This window comes from Gossypium raimondii, chromosome 13 (genome assembly GCF_025698545.1).
Source record: "Gossypium raimondii isolate GPD5lz chromosome 13, ASM2569854v1, whole genome shotgun sequence".
Taxonomy (NCBI): domain Eukaryota; kingdom Viridiplantae; phylum Streptophyta; class Magnoliopsida; order Malvales; family Malvaceae; genus Gossypium; species Gossypium raimondii.
In genome coordinates this window covers 14,552,716-14,571,117 of record NC_068577.1, presented here as the reverse complement: position 1 = coordinate 14,571,117, position 18,402 = coordinate 14,552,716, and the positions used below count along the sequence as shown (strand labels likewise).

The 18,402-nt window shown below is 32.4% G+C and overlaps 1 long non-coding RNA gene across 1 annotated transcript; it reads right to left on the bottom strand.

Moving 5' to 3' along the window:
• Positions 1–687: 687 nt before the first annotated feature.
• Positions 688–4,263, bottom strand: LOC105781183 (uncharacterized). Its single transcript, XR_001129546.2, has 4 exons — positions 3,963–4,263; positions 3,622–3,705; positions 1,933–2,038; positions 688–979 (listed from the first exon to the last, which is right to left on the bottom strand). It is a non-coding gene; the product is annotated as an uncharacterized LOC105781183 (long non-coding RNA).
• Positions 4,264–18,402: the final 14,139 nt, after the last annotated feature.

Below are 18,402 nucleotides of genomic sequence, written 5' to 3'. Positions count from 1 at the left end.
CTCAATTGAAGGTTGAACATACACAAAAGAAGTAATCCAAACCTTAACACCACCACTCAAGCGACAATGTATAACTTGTTCATCGAATGAAAGTATAGTCAGCATAACATCTAATATGTGCCACAACAAAACCAATCCACCCTTAAACTCATGTAACACCCTATACCCGGCCTGGTCGCCAAGCCCGAATACGAGATTTCACACCACCATCTCATGTCATATACAACAAGTAAAAGTTCATTATAAACAAAGCGTCTTCCATTTTAGTATTCATATAGGTTTTAAGTCAATGTTACATGCTAACCATACATCAAATAGTCTTATAATAATTAAACATGCATAAGGTCCATTTAACAAAATTTCCCAAAACGGATATGTAGGCATCGATACTAGAGGAGTGGTATCAATATTTTCTTTAAGTGGTATCGATACCACATGAAAAATTAATACCAAACTTACATTTTGTTTCTCACCAAAATTATCAAAAGTAAAAAACTATCGGTACCTTTCGCAAGGTATCGATAAATATACCTCGAGTATCGATACTCAAGCTAAGGTATCGATACCAATTCTATATTTTGACTCTTTGCACTTTCAAAGTTACAGATGTATCATTTTTTTTAAAACCAAATATTGATACATCTGCTCCAGAATGTAAAATCTCAACATACATCAACATTAAAACCATTCAAACTTAATCCCAAACAACATGTTTCATTCACCTAGTTAAAGAAACATCAAAATATCTGAAATAGTAGACTAATATCATGTTCAAGTCCATAAACTTCCAAACATAAATAACATGCAACCAACCCAAAAATTGACTTACCATAACCGATATAAAATCTACCTTATTGGCCTATTACATTGTCTTTATTCCCTAAACATAAATAAGCATATAACACCTACTAATAGAAGCTAAATAATCAGCTTGGATCACTCCCTTGAAGGCCACACCGCTCACACTAGCACTACTTATCTGCAAGGGTTAAAAAGGAGTGTGTGAGCTTAACAAGCTCAGTGAATGCTCAAAATAATCACTACGTAAACAAGTCATCATGCATCAACCAAGCAACATACAACATATTCCCAAAACGTCATTAACTAAGTACCATGATTTACATATTTAGTCATATTTCGTTCATTCTTTTAGACATTATTTATACGAATGTTTAGGCGTATATATATTCCGACACATATCAATCACTATGAGCATATATAATTATATACAATCACATTTAGTCACAGTGTATGATAATTTGGCTCTTGAGATTATGAAACATAAAGTGGACTCATCACCACACATCGGATGCGTATATCTCCATCACACCATAATGACTCAAAGAGTCAAACTTGTCCCATAAGTGAAGCATATAGCTAACACTCTCCAACACACCACATAAAATATCCCGATGAATAGAGCTTAACTCACATTCCCTTATCTCTCCGAAACTGTTCCTAGGCCTCAACGCCCTACATATGTCACAACATAAAAGTGAGTACTTACAATCCTATGGCATGCCAGCTATATCCAACGGTCTCATAAGGTTACAAGGCCAAAATATCGACATTATTATCACCAATTTACTTACAGATTTTCTGTACATATTCACCTCATATTCACATTAGTAGCACAATATAATCTCTATCATATGGCATGACAACATATCCACTTATTTACTGTTACATGGCATGAATAACATACCCTCATATTCACTTTCACAATGGTTATCACAAGCTTATAGCATATATCATAGCATCTCATATATGTTCATGATTCCACAATTTCACAAATTCACAAGCAAACATATTTCATATTTAATCTTAGGTGTGAGAACACTTACATTTAGAATTTAGAGTAAGGGCTTAGGCTACCTCTAATTCCTAATTACACAATGAATCATCTACGAGTAGTAATCCCAAAACACTCACCAGGAATATGCTTTCGTCGAAAAGCCGAAAGCTTAGACAATCTTTTCTTTGCCTTTGTCTCCACTTGTTGAAGGTCCTATAGAATCCAACACTTCAATAAGACAAACTACACAAGCATACAATCAATAATCAATCATCGACTCACCTTAAACAATAAAAAATAATAGCCTAAGATACGTTTACTTTTAACCAAAACTTTCAACATGAAAAACTTTAAATTGAAATATCTCAGCCTACACTTCATCTTTTTACACAAAACGAATTTCGTTCATCTACATAATTATCTGCAACTAACTCTCAACCTGTAAACTACACAAAACTATACATTTTAAGGTATTGACATTTTTCGACAAATTTTGGCCATTATGACGAAAATTCATTAAAACTCTAGAATTCCTTAACGAAACTTAAAAATAACTTTAGAAACCTTATAATCATATTGAAAAAAAGTTAAAAAAACACTTTAAAACCAAGTTTTAATCCACAAACCCGAAATTCACCATTAGTGACCAAAATTTCAAGTTTTATCTAAAACATGCATTTTAAAGGCTAGAAATTCTATTTAAAAGTCTAGATAACATTTAAAACTAATAGGAAAATGATTGGTTACCTTGAATGTAAGAAAAACGAACTTTGGAAAAATTCTAAAAAATCCACTCTTGAAGAAGATGATGGAATTAATGAAGTTTTTGGGTATTTTATTGGTTTCAATAGAGATTTATAGTTCAAGAGATGTTGGAAATCATGAGGGATTAGGAATTAAAAGTAAAAATTAATTGGGAGAGAATATGAGCGCAAGGGATGGCATAAGTATGGAGAATGAATAAACTAACCTGAAACCAAATTAGAAAAAGGGGTTTTTAGGTTGAAATTTAAAGTTTGGTCAAATTGCTTCATACAAAGTCTCAATTTTGACTATTTTACAAATCAGTCTTATTTCTAAAATTAAAGATATTTAAAACTCATTTTCAGAAATTGGTTTAATATCCTAATAGCTTTTGTCAAAAACATTATCAGTGACTAAACTTATGAAATTCCAAGCACATATAGGCTAAAATTCTTAAAATACCCTCTAAACTTCTAGGCCCAATTTTAGGGTGTGGCAACTCAACTGTTGAATTTTCAAAACAACAATCAAAACAAAGTTTTCGAACAAGGTACAAACTCCTCCCCACACTTGCCTTTGCTTCCAACAAACACAAAACACTAGGATTTTCAATACATAACATATCACAACCGTTGGAACATCTTCAAAACATATATAGTGTTCCAATAGTTGCAAATAAAAAGTTTTGCCACATTGTTATGAACCAAAAGTTGTCACTAGGGGTGAGTGTTCAATCGAATCGAATGACAATTTTTTGAGTTAATCAAGTTGATAAATCATATTTTATCTCCTAACTCTATTTGAAATTTTCTGAAATCAAGTCGAGTAAGATGAAATTCGAATTGAATCAAATCGAATGTATTTGTTCAAGTTAACTTAAAAAATGACTCTAATGTTGGTTCAAAATCAATTAGGGATGAAACATCTTAAAGTATTCAATAAATTATTTTAAGCACAATTTCAAATTTTATTTAAGACAGGATCCAAATCCAAAGCTACTACTCCAACTTAAATTATAAGTAAAAAGTAAGGACATTGATGCTTATCGGCAAACAGTAATAGTAAAAAAATTATGGGGTTACCTTTCATTCTGAAAGCTGAAGATAACATCCACAAGACCGAGATTTCCTCGATTCAATGGCGGTCATCGAATTTACATAAACTAACTGGCAAAAAAAAGAGAGACAAAACTAGTAAATTAAAAAATTACTAAACTTCAAGTCTTGATTCCTATAATAAAATATAAGAAAACTGAAAAAAAAACACAAAAGTAATGCAATGACCAAATAAGTCAATTGCTGCTCTTCATCTCTAGGCTGAGCAAATTTGCGATTTGTTAGTTCGTGAGTGAAATAGGTAATGAACCGAACCTATAACAATCCCACAAATCTAAAATAAAAGCAAAAACGTTTCATAGCCAAACCTGGGCTGCTGGGTCTAGGGTCAAGGAAATGTAGAAAGTCGAGGTGAAGAGTGAAGACTGAAGAGAATGAAGCGGCCAGAAGGTACGCTAGTTTCGGAGATCCAATGGTATTTTATTTTGCAGTAACAACAACATCAACAACCTTTTCCATAGCAGTAGCTTTTACAGCAACAATATTAGCAACACCAAGTACGCATAGCTACGGTGAGGGACAGTGAGGGATTTGCCTAACTTTAAAAACCGATGAAGAAGAACTGAAGAAGGATGGGGGGTTTGATTTAGGGATTTTGATTTGGGGATAAAAAAGAGGAATGAGATTTTGATTTGAGGGAAAATGGTGGGGCAGACGGGGGGAATGTAAAATAATTATCAATTAGATTAAATAATATAAATTTAAAATTTAAAATAATAAAGTTTGGTATTTAGTTTATTCGAAATCGAGAACTCAACTTGACTCGAACTCAAAATTCGAAAAAAAAATTCGAGTTGATCCGATTAAATCGATTTAAATAATTCAAAATTCAACTTTTTTCAATTTTTTGAGTCGAATCAAAATTTTCTCTCCTCTAGTTGTCACTATTTATAGTGATGAGTTATGTCTCTTAAATTCAAAAGCTATTTCATTTGGTTATTAACAAATAGTCATAATTATTCAAGTATATATCTATTGAATACTTATGCTTATTGTTAAAAGATGTGACTACCCATTTAGATAATTGTGTTCCTATGAATAAACATGAGAATTACTATAAATAAAGGTTAAATCTCAATTGTCTAGCACACCAAAAAAACATATCAAAGTTTTCTTTTTATTATTCCACCATCTTTTATATTCCTAGATTATTCTATAAAGAATTACTTCAGAAATTCTTTATAGAAATTGATATCATTGCTATGCTTTGCTCAGTGAATTATTTTTGTCAGTTCAAAATGTAAACAGTCATTGGGCTTCATTAGATCCTTAAGGTTAATTTGCCAATAACTCTTTTGCACACCATAATATAGGTGAGGGCGAATAGAACCTTAAAGAAAGTGGCATTGATACACACCTTAAAGCCTTCACTAAGTTCTCATAAGTTTATTTTTATCCTCACATTCTAACAACGACAACTACATAAAAAAAGTTTCGTTACCAATCCCTCTACCATTCCGAACAACTATTTTCATTGGTCAACAACAAAAATAAGTTGTTGTTCCTGTGAGTTAGGTTTATGCATTGCCTGCGATGAATTGTATGATTCCATTCCAACCTCCATCTCTTGCATGGTCGTATCGGGTGAGTCATCTGAGTGTTTCGGCACATGGATAGTCTTAGAAACCAAACTTAAAACAAGAGGCAATTGTCGACTGGGGATAGCTGATACCAACAACGACCCCAGCAGCTGTGCATCCGATTGGATGTCGCATGTCAGCTGATAAAAGTAGTAGGACAAGATAAAATTAAAGTAAAGTAAAGGGATTGGATATCAAATTTGAATTAAACCAAGATGAATTAATGGATTTAATCATCTTTAATGCAATAACTACCTTGAATAAATGAAGTTTTAATTAGCAAATTTAGAAAAAGGAGGAGGTGGGGGGCAATAAAAAGAATGAAAGAAGCGGGCCCATATGGAAGATGAAAACGTAAGATTTAGGCATTCCAATTTCGGTTAAAACAAGATTATCTTACCATAGTTGGATTACTTTCATCATTGTACGCATTTGAACATACTAAGTTTGAGTGATGAATGATACTATAATTTCAAAAAAACCAGTGCAAGTTGCATTGAGTTATGAATCACAATTGAACTTCAAGCTTCATGTAAAATTTTATTTCACCATTGTAATTTCATTTTTCGGATTTAAGATTCTAACGGTGGAAAAAATAAAATGATTTAATTTCAAATTTAACCTAAATTTATTTTAGATTGAACATAAAAATGGATGTCACTCCAAATTGTGAAAGTAATTTTAAAAATGTTGACTCCGACGCCGATCTGCCCTCCTTTGGTCCCACACGAAAGTGGAGCAATCAAAGTTATTCACGAGAGAGAATCTTGCTTTCCCTTCCCCCGCCTTTTTCGAGAAAGTAACTGCAAAAAATTGTCTCCCTCTTTCACAATTTTACCATTTTTGTTTAAAATTATAAGCAAGATGAATTAAAAAGATTTGTATGAATGGTAAAAAAATGGCAATGAGACCCTTCACCATATTACCAAAAATTAAGGCTTATCATACGTGACTTCTTTTTTAAACTTTTTTTGAGTTTATATTTCATTATATTTGTCTTATTTAAATTTTATATAGTTTAATTTTTAATTTATTGTGTTCTAATTATAGTTAATCCCACATACATCATGGAATTTTACTTGTAAACTCCTTTAATGTTTTTAAATATATACACACAACTTTAATATTTTGATAAAGATTGAGGTATGACACCTTCAATACGGGGTTCAATTCCTATCATGTGTACATATTGTAGTTTTATGGATTTATTATTTGTAATTATGTAGCTTAATAAACATGTAAATTTTATATTTAAAATTCTTTTCAAATAAGTTATTTTGGAATTATTTTTAAAATAGGGTTAATATATTATTTGCACTCAATTATCAGTTAGAAAAATTGTAATTTTTGGAAACATTAAGACATATTCTTGATTGGTAAAGGTGAAGACTTGAATCATAAAATTATGGTTTTATATTCTACTCCAATAGACCTTTACAACAGTATATCATATGCTCAAAATGGTTGAGTGATGAATGAGAAATTGATACTCAAAGTAAACTACCTGTGAATATTTGTTGAGGAAAATGAAAGTTTAGATCCCACATTGGTTAAATACCAAGTGTGAGATATGTATATATATGAGAACTCACTTGAAAAGTTGTTTATTGACAATGCTTGAAATTCTGCCTCGCGCACAGAAGGGTGCAAATCCAAACCCATTGCGTGCCCAACACAAAATTTATTTTTCTCAGCAAATATTATACAAAACTTGTTTTAAAAGGACATATATCTTGATTTGGTTTGATTCCAATCAATTTAATTTGATTCTATTCAAATTGATTTAAATGCTCCTTTTAATGTAGATTTGTATCTTTATTCATGAAAATTTCCAAAATTCCACCATATTGAATACCTATAAAAGCCTAAAGAATTATATAGAATATTTTGACAGAGACACAACGAAAAGCCTTTCTCTTTTCTCTCCAAATTTTCCAACATTTCGATGATAGAATAAGATAAGGTTTGTTCATTGATCACTGCAAAGGTACTACTGTCGCAATCATTTTGTTGTTATATCCTAGGAGACAATCCACCAACATTTCTCCGAGTACCATAGGAGCGATCGAATCTGTCTTAATAAGGAAACTGTGAAAACATACCTCAACATCTGTAAAACTCAATTCCCTTATTTCATTTCTGGTTTTTCAAAATTCTTGTTTATTTATTTTTTTCCAAATATGAAGTTTTTAAATTAATATAAATATTTATTTAATTTATTTTTGTTTTAAATCTGGTGTTTTACATAAATATAAAATTTGTTTATATTATTTTATTCCAGATCTTGTATTTAATATAAACATTTATATTTATATTTTTCGCTAACGTGTTTTGTCAAATAGTGATTATCACTTTAGTACTTAAAGAAATTTTTGTATCGGTTTGGTACCTAAAGTTTTCGACTTGTTATTAGTTTGCCCCAAACCTTAACGTCGTTAAGGAAAAGGGTGATGTGGCACACTTTTATGAAATAAATTAAAAAAGGAAAATAAATAAGAAAATAAATAAAAGCAAAAATTATAAAATAAAAATATATAGAATTATATAAAATTATTTTTTTAAAAATACATAAAGCACAAAAAGAGAGAAAATACAAAAAATTGTCAAAATATTTTAATAAATCAGAAAAATATATGGAAAGTTATATAAAATTTATAGAAATTAAAATATATATCTGTTTAAAAATACATAAATTTTAAAAGAGAAAATAAAAATTGTCAAAAAATTAGAAAAATTTCAAAAAATTTATAAAATCAGACAAAATATAAAAAAAACTTTAAAACATGAAGATTGACGGTGAATGAAAATATAATTTTTTTAAAAAAAAGTGAATTTGGTTGTTTTTTTACTTTACTTTATATGGAAAATATTAAATTCAATTATTAGATTAAAATCTTTAATGACATATTACACTATGTGAATGAATATGTAAAATCAAAGTGAAAGAAATTGTTTTCAATATTGTAAAGCTTTCCATTTTTTTTCAGATTTTTTAAATTTTTAAATTTTCACTTTTTTAACTATATGTATTTTTAAACAGAAAATTATTTTTTTATTTTCTGGAAATTTTATATAACTTTCCATATATTTTCTGATTTGTTAATTTGTTTTTGAGATTTTTCTAACTTTGTTTGACAATGTTTGGATTTTCTTTTTTTGTGTGTGTGTTTTATGTATTTTTAAAAGGCTTAATGACAAAATTGGCCACTAATATTTACATGTTTTGTCAAAATGGCCCTAATTATATTTTTGAGCCTTTTTTTGCCATTAATTTTGTTTTTTTTCAAATTGCTTTTTCTAATGATTTGATGAAAGTACCATTAAAAAATTAACGGGATGATGTGAAATATATTTAATAAGATGTAATTTATTACTTAGCAACCCAATAAGATAATTACATGTGAAAAATAATAAAATAAATAAATCATACATGAAAATAAAAAATAACTCTTAATTTAAAGAAAATAAATGTAATTATTTAAAAAATTTCAAAATGAATGCATACGTTTGATTATCGAGAGGTTTCAAAAAATAATTAATAAATCAAACCGAAAATACTAAACGTGTGCATTCATTTTGAAACTTTTTTAGATAATTACGCTTATTTTCTTTAAATTAAGAGTTATTTTTAACTTCATGAATTATTTATTTTATTATTTTTCACACGTAAATATTTTATTAGGTTATCTAAGTAATAAATTATATCTCATTAAAATATTTCACATATCATCCTTACTTTCATCAAATCTATTAAAAAGCAATTTGAAAAACAAAATAAAGGTTGATGGTCAAAAAGGCTCAAAAATATAATTAGGGCTATTTTGACAAAAACATGTAAATATTAGTGGCTAAATTTATCATTAAGTTTTTTAAAATAAAAAAAAATATTTGAGATTTTTATATAATTCTATATATTTTTTATTTTTATAAAATTTTGAGATTTTTTCTAATTTTTTGACTTTTTTTTATTCTAATCGTTTTTTCCATTTTAAAATTTATTTTTAAGAAAATAAAGTTTGGGTAACGTGGCACACTCAGCACGTCATTCACCCTTTTTTTAACGACGTTAACAGTAGAAGCAAATTGATAACAGATTGAAAACTTTAACTATCAAATAGAATTCAAATAGAATAACTGTAATGTAACATTATTTTGTAGAAATCAAATAGAGGTGTAATGGAATAAATTAAGTGCAACAAAAATTTGGTTGGATTAAATGAAATATATAAGGGATAGATACAAAAAGAAGAAGATAATTTCACCCTTACATAAAAATAATATTGTTATTTATATTAATTAATATATGTAATTAAATAAATTATTTGCTATACTTCAAAAAATATATTAACTAAAATATATCATAATTTTTAAATTTATATTTAAAATATAGTATAAAATAAAATCTTATATTTGTAATTATTTAGTATATTAAAATATTAAAATATTAAAATTAAAATAATATATTATTTCTTTTACGTATTTTTCTTTTCAATGCTCTCCTCCCTTGCCAATTCCTCTCCATCTTTTTCATCTCTCTAGTGTTTTTTTTGTTTTTTTATTTTTTATTTTTTTATTTTTATTCTCGATCATCTAATTTCATTAATGGAGTAGAGTAATCTAAAGGTTATAAAAAAGCATGTTCTTAATTTTTCATTTATTTCTCCATTTGTCTTCTTTCTAGTTTGTTCATGTTCGGGTTTTTTTACATAAGTAATATAAAAAAAAAACTAAAATGGCATGTTGCAACAATTATGTACCAAAATGGTACATTCAAATGGGTGGAGGGTGGTGCATAGGCGGCACCACCCTCATTCTGACACAATTTCGTAAAAAATAATAATAATATTTTAGTAGTGGTGCCAAAGTGATAGGAGGCACCACTTTTCCATTCTGGTATATACGGGTACAAAAATACGAATGGGGTATAGGGGTGTGGTGTCTATCTGATAGGCGGCACCAGTGACCCCTATCTGATAGGCGACACTAGTGATGTCTATCTGATAGGCGACATACCTAGTATTTTTCCCCCACACTCCCCCATCTGGCTCATTTTAAAGTATCAATTTAAAAAAAATTAGCAGAACAAGAGAGGGAGAAGAGAAGAAAGAAAGAAAAGAGAAGAATAAAATGTATTATTATTTTTATTGTTATTTTCAAATATAATAGATTATGATAAGAAAAAATTATTTTGTTAATATTATATAGTTTGTTTAGTGTTATTTTTATGTTTTATTTTAAAGTTATTTTGTTTATTGTGATTTGTTAGTTAGTTTTGTGTTTAGATTATTGTGAATGTTATGTTTTTAATTTTTTTTAATATATTTGAAAGTTTTAAAGTTTTGTTTATTTTTTAACAGATTGAGTATTGAAGATAGATAATCAGTTTTTCATATGCGTTTATTTCGATGGAATCATCTTGACAACAACCGTTGAATGTATATTTGAATGTCGACAACAAATAGCAATGGGATTTAATAGAAATGTCTCGTTCGATGATATGAAGGAAATGATTAATGCAAAAATTGTTAGATGTTGTGGGAGAAGGATCTCGAAACTTTTCTACAAGTTTTCAGTTTCGACAAATCCTATCAAATTCACTGAAATAGAACTTGTAAACGATGAAGACGTGGAGACAATGATCACTCTTTATTGTAGGAATCGAAGTGACCAAAATACACCGATTCACTTATTTGCTGAGTTAGCTGGTGTGGAGCCAACTGAAGATCTCACTGCATATGGTGAAGAAGATAGAGCTCAAGAATCGTGTATGGTGACTCCAATATCATACGTTGATACTGAATCGACTATACGCGAGATCGATATCGATCTTAATATTGCACCTGATATTGATGTGGTTGGTGATGATGGATACGATAGTAGTGATCATTGTGATCGAGAGGTCGATAGTGATAGTGATCCCGATGTGGACGAGGTCCCTGATGATATTGACGACGAAGACGTGAATGACGATAGAAACATTAACGTGTCTTCAACCGGGAACCAGATTTGACATATTGTGATACACAATAACCCTGGGTCACACATGTTGCTCATAGACCCCGACGTGGCACACGCAGCCGAGTTTTTGGAGTACCGTGAAATACTACCTGCTCACCGGCTGGCCATAAATTTTGATCTTGAGGAGTTGTTTGTAGGCCAGAGATTTGAAAGTAAGGAAGAGTGCGCATTTGCTATTAAACAATATAACATGAATATATCAGTGGACTACAAAGTCATAGTGTCTAAACTAACATTATATATTGAGGAGTGTTGGAAGTCGGCGGAAGGCTGCAATTGGCGGGTATGAGCTGCATTTATTCAAAATTTACAGATATAGGAGATACGAAAATTTGTTGGGTCTCACACATGCACATCAACATGTATGATAGAAGATTATTGAAAACTTGATTCCAAAACTATCTGTACGTGTATCATGTCAATGGTGAAGGACATGCCGACCATTAAAGTTTCAGTACTGATTGCCGAAATGCAGGCACGATTCAAGTATCGAGTATTATACCAAAAGGTGTGGATAGTTAAACAGATGGCAATGGAGTAATTATACTAGGATTTCGATGTGTTGTATAATGAGCTATAGGGATGGATAGCCGCTATGCGAGAGTACGTACTGGGGACTATCATTGAGCTACAGACACGATCTTATTACGGCCCGAATGACCAACTACAATCGAAAAAAAAATTTCCATCGGATGTTCTGGATGTTCGATCCATGTGTGCATGCATTTCCCCACTGCAAGCTGTTTGTACAAGAAGATGGGACCTGGCTATACTGAAAATATACACAGATCCTACTTCTTGTGGTTGTTCAATACGGCAACAAGAACGTGATCCCGATAGCATTTGCCATCGTAGATAAGGAGAACATGGAATCATGGGAATTCTTCCTTACCAACCTGCGGAGGTATCTTATTAACAACGATAATATTTACATCATCTCCAATAGAGGGAAAAGATTAATTGCCGCCATTAGGCATTCTGGTGTGCCATGGAGATCCGTTTATTGTATCCAACATATCGCGGTTAACTTCCATCGAGATTATAAGAATGTAGACTGGCGAAGAAAAGTTGTGAGAATGGGTAAATGATAACCTTATCTTTTCAATATAAGTTTTAATGTTTTAGGGAAATACTGTAACTTATCTTTTCTTAATACATATACAGCGCATGAGCTAAAGCCACACATTTTTTGTCAAAGAATGACTCGACTTGAGAGTGACATGAAGGGTCAAACGAATACATCTTTCCAACAATGGTTGGGTACCATGGAGCCATGGCAATGGGCTCCAAGTTTTGACGAGGGCTTTCGTTATAGTCAAATGACCATAAACTTGGTGGAGGGGATCAACGATATGTTGTTGAAAACACGACATCTTCCGATTTCATTTGTTTTCTCGGTAACATTTTACAGGTTGGCTACCTTAATGCCAAGAATGGGTCAGCAACAAGTCAATCAGATGGAGGCAGGACACGTGTTTGTCAAAGATGTCAGGGATGTAATGGTTATAAACCGTCGGATGGTAAGGTCGAAGAATGTAGAAGTATATTCACGATGTATTGAAATGTTTCAAGTTACGGAGATCATCAGTCGTCGACCTGGTATACCACTTAGGTCTTATGAAGTTGATCTCCGAAACAGACGGTGCGATTGCAGGAGGCTCCAAACACTTCATTATCCATGTGCGCATGTCGTGGCAACCTATTCTAAAGTCTCGTTCAAAGTTGAACAATTAAACAATGATATGTACACCCTTGAGCGCACGTTGCGTGTCTGGGAGAATGAGTTCCCCGTCTTGCCTGACCTGTCTACGGGGGAGGTGCCTCTGACGACTTTCGAGCTTGTCCTAGACAAAGGGTTGCGTAGCAATCTGAAAGGTTGTCCGCAATCATTCATAATCTGTAATGAAATGGACATTAGGGAGAAATTTGACGGTAAGCGTTGTGGATTATGCAAATTAGCTGCTCATAATCGGAGTAAATGCCCGCAGTGAAACTACCATGTTGGACAATCGTCACGATCTGGTAGGAATTAAGCTTATGTAATCCAATGTACCTAATTTATATTACAAAGTTTGTTCCAACTTTTAATGTTGTAATGTATTTACTTTATATAACAAAATTTATATTACAAAATTTGTTACAAGTTTTAGTGCTTTAATGTTGTAATGTTGCAATTAATCTAATTTATGACCACAAATTTTGTTCCAAGTTTTAATGTTGCAATTAATCTAATTAAATAAATACAAATATTATCTTTTTCTTGATTTATATTTTTTTAGAATAAAAAAGTACAAACTTTGTAATATTTAAATTGCAAGAAACCCCTAAAATTGATAGTTTAATGGTGTGATTCTAGGGGTATATTTCTGCGGGGGTCGACGTTCACGTTGTGGGTGGTCGCGGTGATTAACATCCTCTTCAGTCGCAGGTGGGGATGTGCGAAACATGGAAGAAAAATCATATACCCCGAATGCCATCAATAAACTTAAGCCGGGAGGAGTGTCGTACTGCGATAGATACGACCCAAGAGGAGTGGAGTAATGCAGTGGATACGGCCTGGGAGGAGTGCTGTGTTGCGGTGGATACAACACAAAGATATCAAACCTGAAATGATATCTGTGTCCTGACGAGCCCGGGAAATAGTCATTGACCCGCAACTCTGGATGATAAGAACTATCAGTCGAATGTGTATACGACTGCTCGGGCTAGGGCTCCGACTGTGGCTTGGGCTCGGGCTCGAGCTCTGGCTCTAACTCTGGCTCGACCTCTATATCTAGCACTGGCTCGTATGCCCCAGGTTGATGCATGTGTGTCGACTACCCACCAAGTAAATATGGTTTTCTCGTACTAGAGTACCATTGTACGTACTCTAACTATGGTTGCAAATCGAAAGAAATTTTCATCTGAGGTCTCCGTGCCATCCAATTATCCCACACTACAATATATTTTCGGTGCACAACCCCAATTATTTCCATGTTTTCCTCTCTTGTTGATCCCGTGAATCTTCCCCAACTGCATTGGCAAATCTGGGATATACTGGATGCAACCAAACTGTCGGAGTACTCGATCCCCGTTATACCGCTCGACTGTCTAGAAATTGATAATTTGTGCGTTAATGCACCACAGGTGAGAATGAATGTGGGCAGACGAGGGTATAATAGTCGCAATTTCTAGTCTCTGATACGGCATCCAGATAAACTACACGATTAATATCATGGTTAAAATTTAACATGGTTCGAGTAAGATATACAAAATAATTACATGTCACGAATACTGAAATAGCTTACCCCTTCCCCAGCATGTTGTTCAATCATTAGATGATATATCGAGATAGTGTACGACCTCCCGATACCCGAATAAAAACTCCACCTACAAAAACAAATTACATGTTAGAATAGTATAGTTAGAATAGTATCATTAGAAAAAAGATGTCAATTAATAACAAGTTAAATTTTATCACTTGTTCACTAATGGAAATACGTATGGTTGGTGCCTAACCGATGCCAAGAATGACATCTGATAAAGAGCCTGTGACTGCAGCAATACAAGGCATCCGTCTATATCTACGACATCAGGCTTTTTCGTTCGACAAAGCTCACGATACAACATAGTCAGAACTGCGGAACCCCAACTATACAAGCGAACATTCTGCAAATTAGCTAATAGGGGTAAATAAATCAAATGAACCCTATTGTTGTTCACATCTGGCATCAGTACACCCCATATAATATGCATAATGTACGCTCGAGCTGCGTACATCACCTTATGCTTAGTGGCATTGATTGATAAATGTTCAAATTTGGCTTTCAGCCATGAAAATTTCAAACTCGTAAAATTGGACTCAGCATTGGCGGACGAGACTCCTAGTAGGCTATAAAAAAAGGTAGCCAGCTCAGCTATCACTTTTACGCCCGTTACGACACTCCCGTCGATTGGGAACCCAAGTTGCAATGCAACATCTTCTAGAGTAAACATACCACTCAAGCCAATAAATATACAGAATATCATAAACAATACATAATTCACAGTTTATGCCATGCATGATCATGTCAATGCAATGTTTTTAGAAAAAGGTAATGCAGTGTTTTCAGAAAAAGGTCCTATCCAACTCCGCTACACACCATAATAAAAGTTCCCCCAACTCATCTAGCCAATAACACACCAGCTTATGGACAAACCACCAATAATGTAGATAAACTGCCAGAAATGTGGACAAGCCACGAATATTACAGACAAGCTACCAGTAATGTGGACAAGCCACCAGTGATGCAGATAAACTGTCAATAACGCAGACAAGCTACTAGTATTGTGGACAAGCCACCTAAATTGCAAACAAGCTGTTAGTACTTCCTTTTTACGAAATTGTCCCAACCCAATGTAGTATGAAATGTTTTTAATGATAACATAGTAGAACATTACAGAACAGTAAGCATGATTAAAACATGTAATTAGTAGTAGAATCAGTAGGCATGATTTAGACATGCGATCAATAAAAAATTAGTGGCATGAATCATCATGCATTCGGTAAAATAGTATAGTAGCACATTTAATGATGCTTTCAGTGTTTCTTGTAACATAAATCATATTTTTAACATATGACAAAAATTTCAGTAATAATATACATGATCTATCATGTAGTTAGTCTCAATAGTAAATCAAGAACATGTTTTAATAACACATAATATGAAGAATATCAACGAGTCATATGATTACACATATACACATATGGTATCACATATCTAACTGATCGGAGGTACTTACTTGGCTTTAACCTTGATAAAGAATTTATTTTCACCAAGAATACTTATCGTATTCAATTAACCATTATTTTGAAGAAGATTAATACAATTAATATTATCATTTTTAATAAAAAATAGAATAGTTTTATGAACAACATATACAACTTTGGTAGGTTGAAACACATACCTAAAATACGACCTTATCCCTAGATCTACTCTACCACAATACCACGATACTGATCTAGTCAGATCTCGCTTGATCTGATTGAATAATAATGGTACAACACCAAAGGTTCACTCGTTAGTTTTGATTTTATTCCAAAATAATTCTCTAATGTAATCGTTTTGAAAGGCTTACTCTATTAATCAACGACAAAGATTTAAGAATTTCTTTTGCACTAAGGCAAAATCAAGTGGTCCAGGTTGGATTCTTTACAAAAACATAAGCATGTAAGTATATATTAGATTTGGCCCATCTAAATAAAAGAGAAGAATTAAGATTATAATAACTAATTATCATTTACATTAAATCAGGCTAGATTGGAAAAGTTAATGTTTCACTAGGAATGTTGAGTAAACGGAGGAGTAGTGGCTATGGATAATTCAAAATAAGAAACGTGAGTAAGAATAATATTTAAAAATTAATAAAAATAGAAGAAAAGGCGATATACATTCAATTATGACCAAAGAAATGAAGAGAGGTAAAAAAATTGAAGAAAAATAGGAGGTGGTGACGATGGTGGTCTAGCTGTGGTGTGACGGCAGTAAGAAGACGACGAGAGAGAAGATATGGTGGTGCAGAGGTGGTGGTCTGGTGTTCTAATGGTGGCTGAAGGTGGTGATATGGTGGTAAAAATGTGAAAAGGTGGTTACAATAAGAAGTGGAGAGAAAAAGATGAGATGAGAGAGTAAAAGTGAAAACAAACAATGTTGTTTTTTCTAGGTGCATGGAACGACAATGGATCGATAGAGGAAGGGAAAAAGGCAAGCAGTGAAACTAGGTGAAGAAAAGGAAAGGAGGGGGAACAAAGGGAGTGAAAAGGGGAACAAGAATGGAAGAAAGAGAAAGATAAGGGAGGAAAGAATCCCTCTTGTATGGTAACAAATATGGGCAAAAAATGGGTTAACCAAGGGTGTTTTGCGTCGAAATTTAAAAAATAAAATAGGAGAGGGGAATTGAACTTGGGTCACAAGGGGAACTTAGCTTGCTCTTAGCCACTAGGCCAAAACTTACACTTGTTCATGAATTAAATATAACTAAATTTAAATGGGGCATGGCAACTCTAGGATTTGAAGCAATATTGCAAAAAATGAAAATAATACGAGGGAAGTGATTCGAAATTTAGTTTCAAGGATGAACTCACTAACTCTTAACCATCAAGCTAATAACTCACTCATTAACAAACGCACAAAGATATCCTTAAAAACTTGGGCTTCACCACTCTCAGTTCACAAAATCAATTCTAATAGCCTGATTTTTGGGATGCAACAGGCAACACAAGTATCAGGGGGTGACACTTCCTAGTTTTACCACTAAGCAATGGTAGTCTCTATAACCGTAACTTTGAAAAAAAATTACCAAAAATTTCACAAGATAAAATAGAAAGTAAGCCTTATATCTCTATAACTGTATGGAAGTCTAGTTCCGTTTAAAACAAACGTTGCTCAATTTAGAGCTATATATTAAGAGTTATTAATTTTTGAATGAGCAAAGGTCAGAATGTCAAAGAAGCAGACTGCCATATTTCATTAGTTAATATTTTAGCCGGAATGATAAGCAAGTTGAAACGAGTATGAGACTCGAATGTTATGGCTGTATATTTGTGATTATATGTTTGATGTTTTGTTCGTACTCAGCCTTCGGGCTCTAACCTAACTAACGACCATAACTGGCTTCGGGATAACCCTACGAACAGTCGAAATTATCTGACTAGAGGCTATAAGTGGCATAGGACTATCTAGATACTCGATTATTTGAGCAGCATGTGCAATCTAACAAGTTTGACAAGTTTGATATGCAAGTGATTTGGTTATGTAGATTGAATGACTCGTGATTTTATTATTCGATACCCATGTCATGTTTCTATGTATACATTTGATTTTCATGCTTATATTTATGAATTGCTTGAAGTATGGTAGATTAGTTGTGTACTACTGAGCCTGTGAAGCTCATCCTTTGAATTGTCTTCATGTTTAGATTAGTAGACTTTTGTTCGTGTCCGAGGAACATCATCGATAAGGGATTTCCAGCATCACGTATTCAGAGTACAATGCCTTATCTGTTAGTAGGCATTGTATTCCTAGGGCCTTACTTGTACTTTGTAGGTCTGTAACTCATTTATCGTTTTGGTTATTTTGACTATTTTGATATACGATGATATTGGAGTTCCACATATTTTGTATAACTACTT